General features: G+C 37.2%; 1 pseudogene; it reads right to left on the reverse strand.

The window, feature by feature from the left end:
* Positions 1-1,510: 1,510 nt before the first annotated feature.
* On the reverse strand, positions 1,511-11,100 carry LOC127156988 (gastrula zinc finger protein XlCGF7.1-like; annotated as a pseudogene).
* Positions 11,101-11,334: the final 234 nt, after the last annotated feature.

The raw sequence follows: 11,334 nt of genomic DNA on the forward strand, positions 1-11,334 counted from the left end.
AGGCTTTGATGAGTCTCTTGATCCTTTATCAGACAATGACTTTACAGGCAGCACTTGTTTGTGCACGGTTCCTCCAGAAAGTGATTTCATACAGACTTCTGAGTTTAATGATCCTAATTTCGTAAATGTGGCCAATTACATTTGCATTAAGCACCCAGTTTGCATTTTTCTACAAATTAAATTAACGAAATAAGCCTACAATAGCAGAAATAAGCTTTTTTTTTTAATGAAAACAAAGGTCCATGTTTAAATTAATTGTCAATGAAATGAAAATGTTAAAAGATATTAGGAAAAAAGGTTTAAGAGACCATCTATCTATCTATCTATCTATCTATCTATCTATCTATCTATCTATCGTTTTATGTGTTTGGTGTAAAAACAAATTTTTTTTTTGGTCCTCCAAACTTACACATGAATCAGTTTAAGAAGTTCATTCATTCACAAACTCCACACCAAGCACGAGGCACAAATGACTGTAAAAAACTGCTTCTCACCTCAGATTCCCAATGGTTTTAGAGGACAGCTGTGCTTATTTTATTTTTTTAATAATCTCTCAACATTTTACACAAATAGCCAAGTAGTGAAGACAAGAGAAAAAGCAAATTACAATGTCACTTGCAAATCGTGCGTGTTGCCAATGGAGACAAGACACTGTGGTGGCTTAATGATTAAAACTAATTTAATACCAAAACATACATCATCCTACAAATCATCTGTAGGAAAAAAAGACAATATCTGCAAATCTGTGGCCAAAGAACAGCAGAATAAGAATGCAGTGTGCCAAGACTTGTTAAATGTCCCGTAGAAAACCATAAGCACTAAACATTGCACATATGCGAGATCATCTGCAACGGGATTAGTAATGCATGCTGAAAAGGGTTGCTTCCAAGATCTCGAAACCTCTTGATGGAGGTCTTGGAAGAAGGGTAAAGGCATCTCATGATTGCAGTTGTTACAGATGAATGTGAATCATCAGATTGTCAAGCCAATTCAGCTTTTTTTCTATAGCGCTTTATACAGTACAGATTGAGTCAAAGCAGCTTTACAGTGTTAAACAGGAAAAACGTGTGCTAATAATGCAAGAGGACAACAGAGAACTGTCAGTTTTCCAGTTAAAGTCAGTTCATCATTGATTCAGTAATGTCATCGTCCAGCTCAGTTCAATTCAAATAGTGTCTGTGCAATCAAGTTGACAATGCTGACAGAAATTAGGTGTCCCCAACTAAGCAAAGGTGCACTGGCAAGGAACAAAACTCCACTGGTGAAAAAACAAAACAAAACAAAACAAAAAAACCTTGGGCTCAGTGGGGGGTTGGGATAAATTAAAGGTATAAAATGATGAACAATGTAAAGACGTGTGGTACAAGTAGGACTGCTGTAATAGTGTCTGTTAGTTTCGTTCAAACATTAACTTTATTCACTGTGAAACTTTAGATAATATTTCTCTAATGCCACTTGTTATGCCTGGTTAAGACAGATTAATCCAGATGATATTGTACTGCTTAATGTATTATTGGCTCTCATTTGGTGAGGACGTGGCACCAGACCTGAAAGTGATCTGAAGACGGTGATTGTTTTTTGTATGGATGTGTAGAGAAAATGAATGTCTGAAACGCTTCCCACAAGCAGTGCAGTGATACGGTTTCTCTCCAGTGTGGATCCTCTCATGTCTTTTCCGACTTGCTGAATGACTGAATCTCTTGTCGCAGTGTGAACATTTGTACATTTTTTCTCCAGAGTGAATAATCTGGTGCCGTTTTAAACTGTCCACTGAAATAAACAGCTTCTCACACTCAAAGCACATGTAGTCTTTCACACCAGTATGTATTTTCTGATGTTCTTTCCAAATTTGTAGACTTGAAAAACTCTTTCCACACAAATGACAGGAATGTGGCTTCTCATTTGAATGAACTCCCAGATGTTTCTTCAGGCTTGAAGCTCTCAAAAATGTTTTTTACACATTGATCACATGCATGCAGCTTGTCTCTAGTGTGGATGTTCATGTGTTCATAAAAGTGTGCCGAGCGTGCAAAACTCTTCCCACACTGATCACAAGAGAACGGTTTCTCTCCAGTATGCACTCTCAAATGCTCTGTAAGGTGTCTTTTTAGTCTGAAACTCTTCCCGCACTGATCACATGTGTATGGTTTTAAGGTTTCCTGACCAACTAAATCTCAAGTGTGAACACTTGTACGGTTTCTCTCCAGTATGAACTCTCATGTGATCCACAAGATAATGCTTGTATGTGAAACTCTTTCCACACTGAGTGCAGGTGAAAAATTTCTCTGCTTTTCTTTTGTTTAAATCTTTCTGTTTGGTTTGAGAGCAACTCAAAAGTTGTTTTTTTGTTTTTTTTGTTTTTTCTTTGACTTTTCTCCTCAACTTCACTCAATTCTCCATTCTCCTTGTTTTCTTCAATCATCTCTGACATAGAAGTACAAATTGTTATTTTTGTCACTAACTCTCAGTAACCCTGAGGAACTCTGACAGTGGAAACAGTGGAAACAGTGGAAAGCAGACAATTGCTATAACTGTATTTTTGTACATTATATGTGCCTGAAACTTTCCATGAATGCGGTACTTTGATCTTCCAACTATTATTATTATTATTTTTAACACATTATATGCACAAATCCCAAGTTTCTATAGGGACAACTATTAAATATGTGTGATCAACTACACAACTATTTAACAATGTTACTGAAAAAAATACCGTTACAATAAATCTAAATCTGCGTGAAGCTTTCAGAGTTTTGAGACTTTCAGCCTCATTAATAATGAATAAACACCAACCTGTTTGCTCTTCAGTATCTTTAGTGTGTTTCATTTTGCAGGGTTTGTGGGAGGAGCTTCACTGAACATGAATTTCTGTGTAGAAGAAACAGATTTACCAAATTTAGCAATAAATCAGTTAGGCTATGTTTTATTTATTTATTTTTTTAACTAAAGCCCTATTGGGACTGTAATGGTTTCTCATGGGACATAAGTGATTTTCACAATTTACAGGGGGTAGTCGGTGATTTAGGGTGTTTTCACACTTGGTCCTTTTCAGGGGTCTGAGCACAGTTCACGTGATTTTTGGCCCATATGTGAACACTCCAAACGAGTACGGTTTGCTTTCGGCTCAAGGTACGGTTCGCTAAAAACGTACATTGTGGACACAAACCAGCCCGGGCTCACTTAATTTTTCCATTCACGAATTCCGATGTAGTTTGGTCATCAGATGTCTTCGCACAAATCGGCTGTTCATAATAACTGTTTCTTCTGCCAAATTATTCGCTCACAGCGTACACTTACACATGTTTTCATTTCAGCCGCTCTCAAACTGTGTAGAGTGACACGGACGTGCGCCTTGCCAGTTTAAACTTTTTGATAAAAAGGTAACGTAAACATCTGGGAAAGAATCGGACGTGTATCATTACTGATCTATGCATTGTTGTAGTTCCCAAACAACAGCCTAATATGAGAATTAGTAGAATCTATGTTATTTATAAGCTTAATAATATGCATTTTATTATTATTTGTTTTCCATTTGATTATTACGTTTTACTTAAATGCTGCTTTTAAGAATACCTATAATGGACCTGAAAAAAATTAAAGCAGTTTATTATTGTCTCTTTTATTTGTCCAATTTTCTAAAAAGCACCACCTGCTGGCAGAGAATGAATTTTCTTTTTTAATCAGCCCTTCTTCTGGTTTAATATAATAATTGATATTATATTATAATATTAAATGAGCCATTAAACCATACATATAACAAACTAACATTTGACTTTTGACTCTTTTCTTAAAAATGGTTTAAAGGCTGAAATGTGAAGTTTATCATTTTATTTATTTATTTTTTGAAAACCGGGAGGCCTTTCTGAACCTGTAAATCATCCTTTTACAGTCATTTTACAGTTTAATATGTCACCGTAGATATTGCCCTACCCTACTCATATGGCATTAATTTTATCTGTGCAGGTCTTAAAAAGTCAATTTGAGCTTAAAAATCCTGCAGAAACCCTGTGTGCTATAAAATAAACATGAGTACATAAACAAGGAAACAATTCAAAAGAAATATTACAAAGGTGTACGAAACATTTTTTGTGCAAAAGATAAACATATTCCAATTTTGGAGGCCATAATGTCAACCATCACGAACTGAACTGGACTAGATCTAAAAAGCAACAGTCTGAACACAAAGAGGTCTGAGACACCATTACTACTTAGGTGGACCAAAAAAGGATCTGAGGGAACAGTGACAGTGTGGACATGAAGAAAACTGGGTCCTTTTTCACTTGGTCCACCCCTTGGTCCACTTAAAGGTGTCTGGGTTCAGTTCTTCTAAAGAGGACTCAAGTGTGAAAACACCCTTAATTCCTAGTGGCTGGAATTTGTAGACTGTCCAACATGGATAACCAACATGGTGGTTATCCAGTGAACAGCAAACTTAAATTTAACTTTACCCACTATAAAAGCAACCATAAGATATTTGCCCTAGATAAATCTCAAAAGAGAAATAATATTAGAAATAAAATCGCAGGAGCCATAGCCTGCTAGATTATAAATACATGTGCCATTTTATTTTCACTTTCAAAGTAGTGGTAATTCAGTGTCAATTGACTGAATAGAAAACAATGACAAACTCACTTATATTAAACACAGAATGATTAATTTATTAACAAAACAAATAAAAATGCATCATGCTATATATAGGCCTAAAATAAAATAAATAGGCTAACTTACACAAAGTTTAAATTTAAAAAACTGAAAACCAGCAAACACGGTGGAACCAAATCAATTAGAAACGAATGTCAACAGGCTTTTCAGAATTCAAAATGTTTTTAAAACAGGCGCTTTTGGAAACTAAATCTTCCATGAAGTCTTGCATGTCATAGCTCACTTTTCTTATTCAGTTCGACTCACTAAATGAAATCTGACTACTGCTGCTGATGTGGTGCGCGACTGTCCTTTGGTGCTCTGCTTTGAGCAGCCGCGTTCAGTTTTTTAATGTCTGTCCTCTACTGAACTCAATTGTTTTGATTGCTATAAAAATGAAAACGACGATGGGGACAGTGCCACGGCGGTCAAGTGATGTAACCGGTGTTGCAGCTTAACAACATGCCTAGTTTGGGCTATTCATTATTTGGATTTTGTATAAAATCCCGCACCGTGGCAGCTCCCCCCAGCACACCCAGGAGAAAATATGCTCCCGCGACAATGAGCGCACAGCCCTAGTTTAGTTTCGGTATTAATTGGATGTTTTTTTCACTGCCATTTGTTCTGTGGTCCCACATTTCAAAAAGCTGTAGCTCACATTCAGAAAGTCAGTCTGGCCATTAACATTCATTCCCTCTAAACTCCAAACATCGAAACAGTTAAAATCGCTCAGGTCTGAATTAACTTGACACGTTTTCCACTTGTCTGTTGTTCTAAGTGTTTATTTAACTCAGCAAACACACACACAGCACTGTACTTGATGAAAACAACACAGAAACGACCTCGTGTAAAATCATGTTTCATGTCATATGTAAAATATCATGAATTGCTCACCTCTCCTCAGAAGAATATACGCTGCTGTTCCGAAAGCTTTGACGAGTCTCTTGATCCTTTATCAGACAAAGACTTTTCAGGTAGCGTTTGTTTGTTCACGGTTCCTCCCGAAAGTAATTTCATACAGACTTCTGAGTTTAATGATCCTAATTTCGTAAATGTGGCCAATTACATTTGCTTGTAATGATTCACAACAAGAGAGCTTTGTGAATACTTTACCACAAAAATAATTTTTCGCTCGAAATGACATCAAAGGTGAAAAAAGTTGGTGAAAAACCTACATTTACACACAGACTACCCAAACTTTTGATTCTTAGTTCAGCTCTCATGAAATCGAGGATTGCAGCCGCTGAGCTGAGCTCAAGTGGAGTCCCAGACAGCAAGCACATTCGGCCGATTCCGGCTGAAATGCGGCACAGTAAGAATATAATGGGCCATGCCAACTTTTCAAAACACTTAAAGGAAAGGAAGTGACATTTGGCCAAGTATGGTAACCCATACTCGGAATTTGTGTTCTGCATTTAACCCATCCAAGTGCACACACACACACACACACGGAGCAGTGGGCAGCCATATTGCTATCACTGTGGCACCCAGGGATTGTTGCCATAAATGTTGGGGGATCAGTGCCTTGCTCAAAGGACTCACCTCAGTCATGGTATTGAGGGTGAAGAGAGCACTGGTTATTCACTCCCACCACCTTCAATCCCTGCCGGACCTGGGACTAGAACCCGCAATCTTTCAGTTACAAGCCCGACTCCCTAACCATTAGGCCACAGCTGTCCTGTGCTGACAGACGACTTTTTCTCTCTGGGCTGATCTCGGCTGAAAGCCCCTATACACGGCATAGTTGTGTGTATTTACCTTTGGCCCGAGTTTGTTTTGCCCCAGGCGGGCCACTGCTAGAATGAAGAAGATCAGCCACCTGAGAAAAAGATTTGGCGGTTAAATCCAGAGGAGCGTTCGGCGGGCACTGTTCTCAAGTGGAATATTTTGGCTGCAAAAAGGTAAGTTATTTAAGTTATTTAATGCTCAGTCTAATGTTGTTTGATGTATTAAATGTCACGAAGAGTATAGTTTTTAGATTGTTTCTATTAGGAGGTTTTCGATGATAACATAACATCAGAAAAACCATTCGGTCCCGGAGTTGAGTAGGCCACGGTTTCTTTAGAGTAACTATCTCATTTTTAATAGATAAACTAATAAGGTGCATCCAGTGCATGATCATGTTAGCTAATGAAATTATAATGAGTTACATTCCATTTTGTTGGCTAAAATTCATTCATTCAATTCGTCTTTTTCAAAAAGTGATTGCTATTGAATCATAGGAGTTGGACTGCACTGATGGCGCCCTTTCAAACGAGTCATTTGTTTGTGAATCAAACTGAGCACGCTGTTGTAGCATTACACCCGTTAAGACATCTCAATATGTGCAATCTGAATTTTTAAAATACTATTTTTTATGGTAACTGACGTGTGGGAAGCTCTGACACAGAAAAGCACTATAGATAAGAGAAAGCCGTAAAATGTAGGTGCATCTTTGTTCTTGAATAGAGGCCTATCTGTCTGCTGCACTAGAGCAGGCGCACTTTTTCAGAGTGAACGAAAACTTTTAAAGCGTCTACATGTCTACAACACTGTAATGCATTACAATATTGAGTTACTCCCTAAAAAAGTACCTAATTACGTTACTTAGTTACTTTTTTATGCAAAGTAATGCATTACTGTACTTTTGCGTTACTTTTTAAATCTAGGCAGGGCTTGTTTGTTTGTTTTTGATATAAAAAGCTCTATTTTTTGGCAAATGTAAAAGCCTTTTCACACAAAAAGCCTCAGGCTTTGAGAAAAGTAAATTCACGTCTGTACAGTAGACCGCAGATGAAAAAAATGTCAACTCTTCAGCAATAAAAAAGGAAAACAAATGTTAGATTAACTTGAGTAATTTTTGCATATTAGTATGGTTGAAGAGGCAAAGACATTGGTTAATAAAATGGGATTAAATGCATAAAGGATATTTGTATTATTTTTTATATATACATCTTTAACTATTGCAGGTTGGATGAATTAATGCATGTTCACATTTATTCTAGAACTAATATCTTACTCCCGATTTCTCTCAACATTGGGAAAGGAGAGCTTTTAATCAATAAATGGGGGGGAAAGTAACTGTCGTTACTTATTTGAAAAAAGTAACTCAGATATTTTCTTGTCAATTAAAAAGTAATGTGTTACTTTACTAGTTACATGGAAAAAGTAATAATATTACGTAACGTGTGTTACTTGTAATGCATTACCCCCAACACTGATAATAATTACCTTACAATATACATTTATACATGTATTTCAAGGCTGCAATTTGGAAAAACCTTAAAGCCAGTGCTGCCGAAATGGAGGCCAAGGGGACTATGAAGAGGTGGCTCCAGCTAGCAGATCAAAAGGGTGGACTTCTGAAGGCAGACACACTATGAGTACACATGCCACACTATCACAATTCTATCATTTAAATCCCTTAAAGGATTTTTATGCTGCACCAATTAGGGTAAGTAGTAACACTTGGCAGCACTTCCTATATCTAATGTACTTGTTAATTTGTAAGAAGAATGACATCAATGCTTATATTTGTCACTTATATACTGTCTCCCCCCTTATACAGTAATCAGCTGATCCAGTCGGTATCCAGATCAGATGGTGGACCTGCACTCAGGAATGACCACAACACATCCCTGAATGTCAGTGGAGACCATGTCAACTAGATGGCATATCCCCTGTGAAGACCTCATTGATGGCCCCAGCACAGACCCTCAGCAAAGACTACGAGAACCAGACAAGCCCTCTGCACAGACCCTTTTTTTTATCAGCTTCACCTGCTGGCATGATGTGTCTTCAAGCAGAGGTTGTTGGATGGAACATTTTGAATGATATCAATCCACAATCTGACTTGTGATGCAGCCTGGAATAATCACACCAAGTTTATTCGTTTGGCCAGAGAACTGGTTTCCTGACTGAGCCTGCAGGTCTTGATAATGTTTGGGTTTCTTGTCACTGTTGCCTTTTGGTGTGCTTAGTTGAGGAAACCTAATATTCAGTAATATTATTGACTTGACTGCACTGACACCATTGGATATAAACTGAACTGAATTATGTAATTATATAATATAATATACAGTAAATATAATTTACTTGTCATTTTTTGCGATTTAAAGAGTGTGTTAATGTTATCTATTTATATTAAAGTGAACTTTATATTAAAGTAAAATTAATTTTATAATTAAAGCCTTTTTAATGTTTTTAAATAGTTGTATGTGTGTTTCTCTGCTGAATTACATTTAGCAGTTTCTGGGCCACATCTGGCCCGGGGACCAAGCCAAGTCTCAGCCAGTGTCTGGGCCAGACCTGGGCCACATAAAATACATAAAGTCACTCTACAGTATAGTTGTTTTACAGGCTGTGGGCCACATCTGGGCCAGAGGAAATTGTTTGAGTAGGTTTTCAGTGTGTGGACCAGTTTTGGGCCGGGGACCCAGCCAGAATTGGGCCAGACAAATTTTGCTATCTGGGTGCCCATTTTCACACCGGGATAGGTGTTTTTAACTATCCAATCAGAAAACCCCTAAGAAGAGGCCATGTGTTATTATTATTATTTTTTTTACTTTCTGAAGTTCCCAGCTATTTTGTTATGTCTAGATCACTAAAAATCACAAGCAGAACATAACAAATCAAAAGAAAAAAAAAATCAATGCTGCATGTTTTTAGGACTTTCGTAAAATATTTCCCCAGTGCACAGGCATACAGGTATGGAAACCAAGTCGCCTTGAAGTCATGCATCTTCAGAAGCAGAGCAAATTAAAATTAGATTTCCTAGAATTAGAATTCCTTTAGATATGATTTAACACCATTAACTTAAAGTCATTTGTGTTTGATGAGAAATAAAACCAAATGCTGAAGATTTTTGTGGTGTACCTTCCATCAGTGTCTTTGCAAATCTACACGACTACTGTAAACTGATAGACAGTGATTAACCTCATTCTTTTGTCTCTATACATAAAGAAACATTTGCATAGATGGCTGAACATAATCGCCTGATTTTCTAAATGTGGCCAATTACATTTGCATTAAGCACCCAATTTGCGCTTGTCTATAATTTAAATTAATAGCATACATTTACAAAACCACACATTATTTGTGGTTCAAAACACTCAGACAAGGTGCAAAAGCATGTTGGAATTTAATAGTGAAAGTTTAAATACACTGGTGATTGCCCGCACTGAATAGTTAAAATCGATAAATTTTGGGGGGCTGGAGTGGGTCAAACATAATCTGAGATGGCATAAATCAGATCGGAGGGGTAACCCCTCGGTTAAAATTGCATTTGGTTTAGTTTTTCGGGTTTAAAATCATATTCCAGGGGTGAAGGGGTCAGTACTTCAGATCAGGCTTTTGATTGAGGTCAAGGGAATAAGCAGATTCATGGATTGGACTGATATTTTGGAGTAAACTCACAGGAAGGTGCAGGCTTCTGAGTATACTTAAGTACTGGAGTAAGATCTTGAGTGGTTTCTGTATTGACTTGGACAGGAGCAGACTCTGGACTGGGCTGACATTCTGGTATGGATTCTTGAGCATGCTCTGGCTCCTTTTCCACAATGGGAATGGGTGCTGGGTCTGGCTCTGGGATGGTTAGGGATGATAAGTAGGACAGGACACAGGAATTACCACTTGGCATCACCATACAACTTTAGTCCAACCCAGAACTTCTCCATAAGATTAATGTCACTGTAGGTGACATGATGGGAGAAAATTCTCCATATACTCCTCAAGTTCTGAAAAATAAATGTTGCCCCCCTGACAACTGTTGAGAATTCCCCATTGAAGCTACATTTATGGAGGCATTCTCTGTTCTTCTCTCACAGTAACAAGATGAAGACACTGTGGTAATGCAAATGATGCAGTCTTTAATTATAAGCAGTTCAAGATGGTTGAGATGCAATCAGGCGACTAGGTAATTCATAGAATAAAATGGAACTTAACTTAAAAACAGACAATGGGAAATGTAGTGCTTAACTATGACTGAACTGGTGACCGTGGCAGAATCAAGGTTAGAAAATTACCATGTATTTTTATTATGTAATAATCATTTGTGGTCATTAAATCTCTGTTAATCACTGTAATATTATATTTAAAGTATTCAGAACAATATGGAAAATATCAGAGAAAGCTGCATGCAAATATCATAATATGATTGAGATGAAGATAAATCTTGCTGTAATCTGGCCTGTTGTTAGTAGAGAATGTTTTATTCTAATATTGTATTCATATTTCCTCTCGGTGCTGCAAGTTCTTCCTCTCTGCAAAATAATTCAACACAAAACCATTTACTGAGCTCTCATGATTGCAGATTGAATGAATAAATGAATGAATTAATGAATGCATGAGCACATTTATATTGCATAGATTGTTCCAGATCAATGTGAATCATCTCAAAAACTCACCAGCTTTTCTTGCACAGATGATCTGAAGAAGAATCACAGTAGGAGCAGCAAACGCTGCAAACTCAACAATAATCATGGTTACTGCAGGAAAGATGAGTGCACAGATGATAGATATAATTATGAAAAAAATCTGACTTCATCTGTGAAACTTTAAATTAAATCAAAGGTGTAAAACAACAAATAATGCAAAGACATGTCGTACCCCTGAATATTGATCCAGCAGTCCTACTGACTTCAGTTTGTGCTGGATCCGTGATCATGGACATACAAACCAAACATCATCATCATTACATGATACTTGAGCTTCACA

Source organism: Labeo rohita, chromosome 3, assembly GCF_022985175.1.
Source record: "Labeo rohita strain BAU-BD-2019 chromosome 3, IGBB_LRoh.1.0, whole genome shotgun sequence".
Lineage (NCBI taxonomy): Eukaryota > Metazoa > Chordata > Actinopteri > Cypriniformes > Cyprinidae > Labeo > Labeo rohita.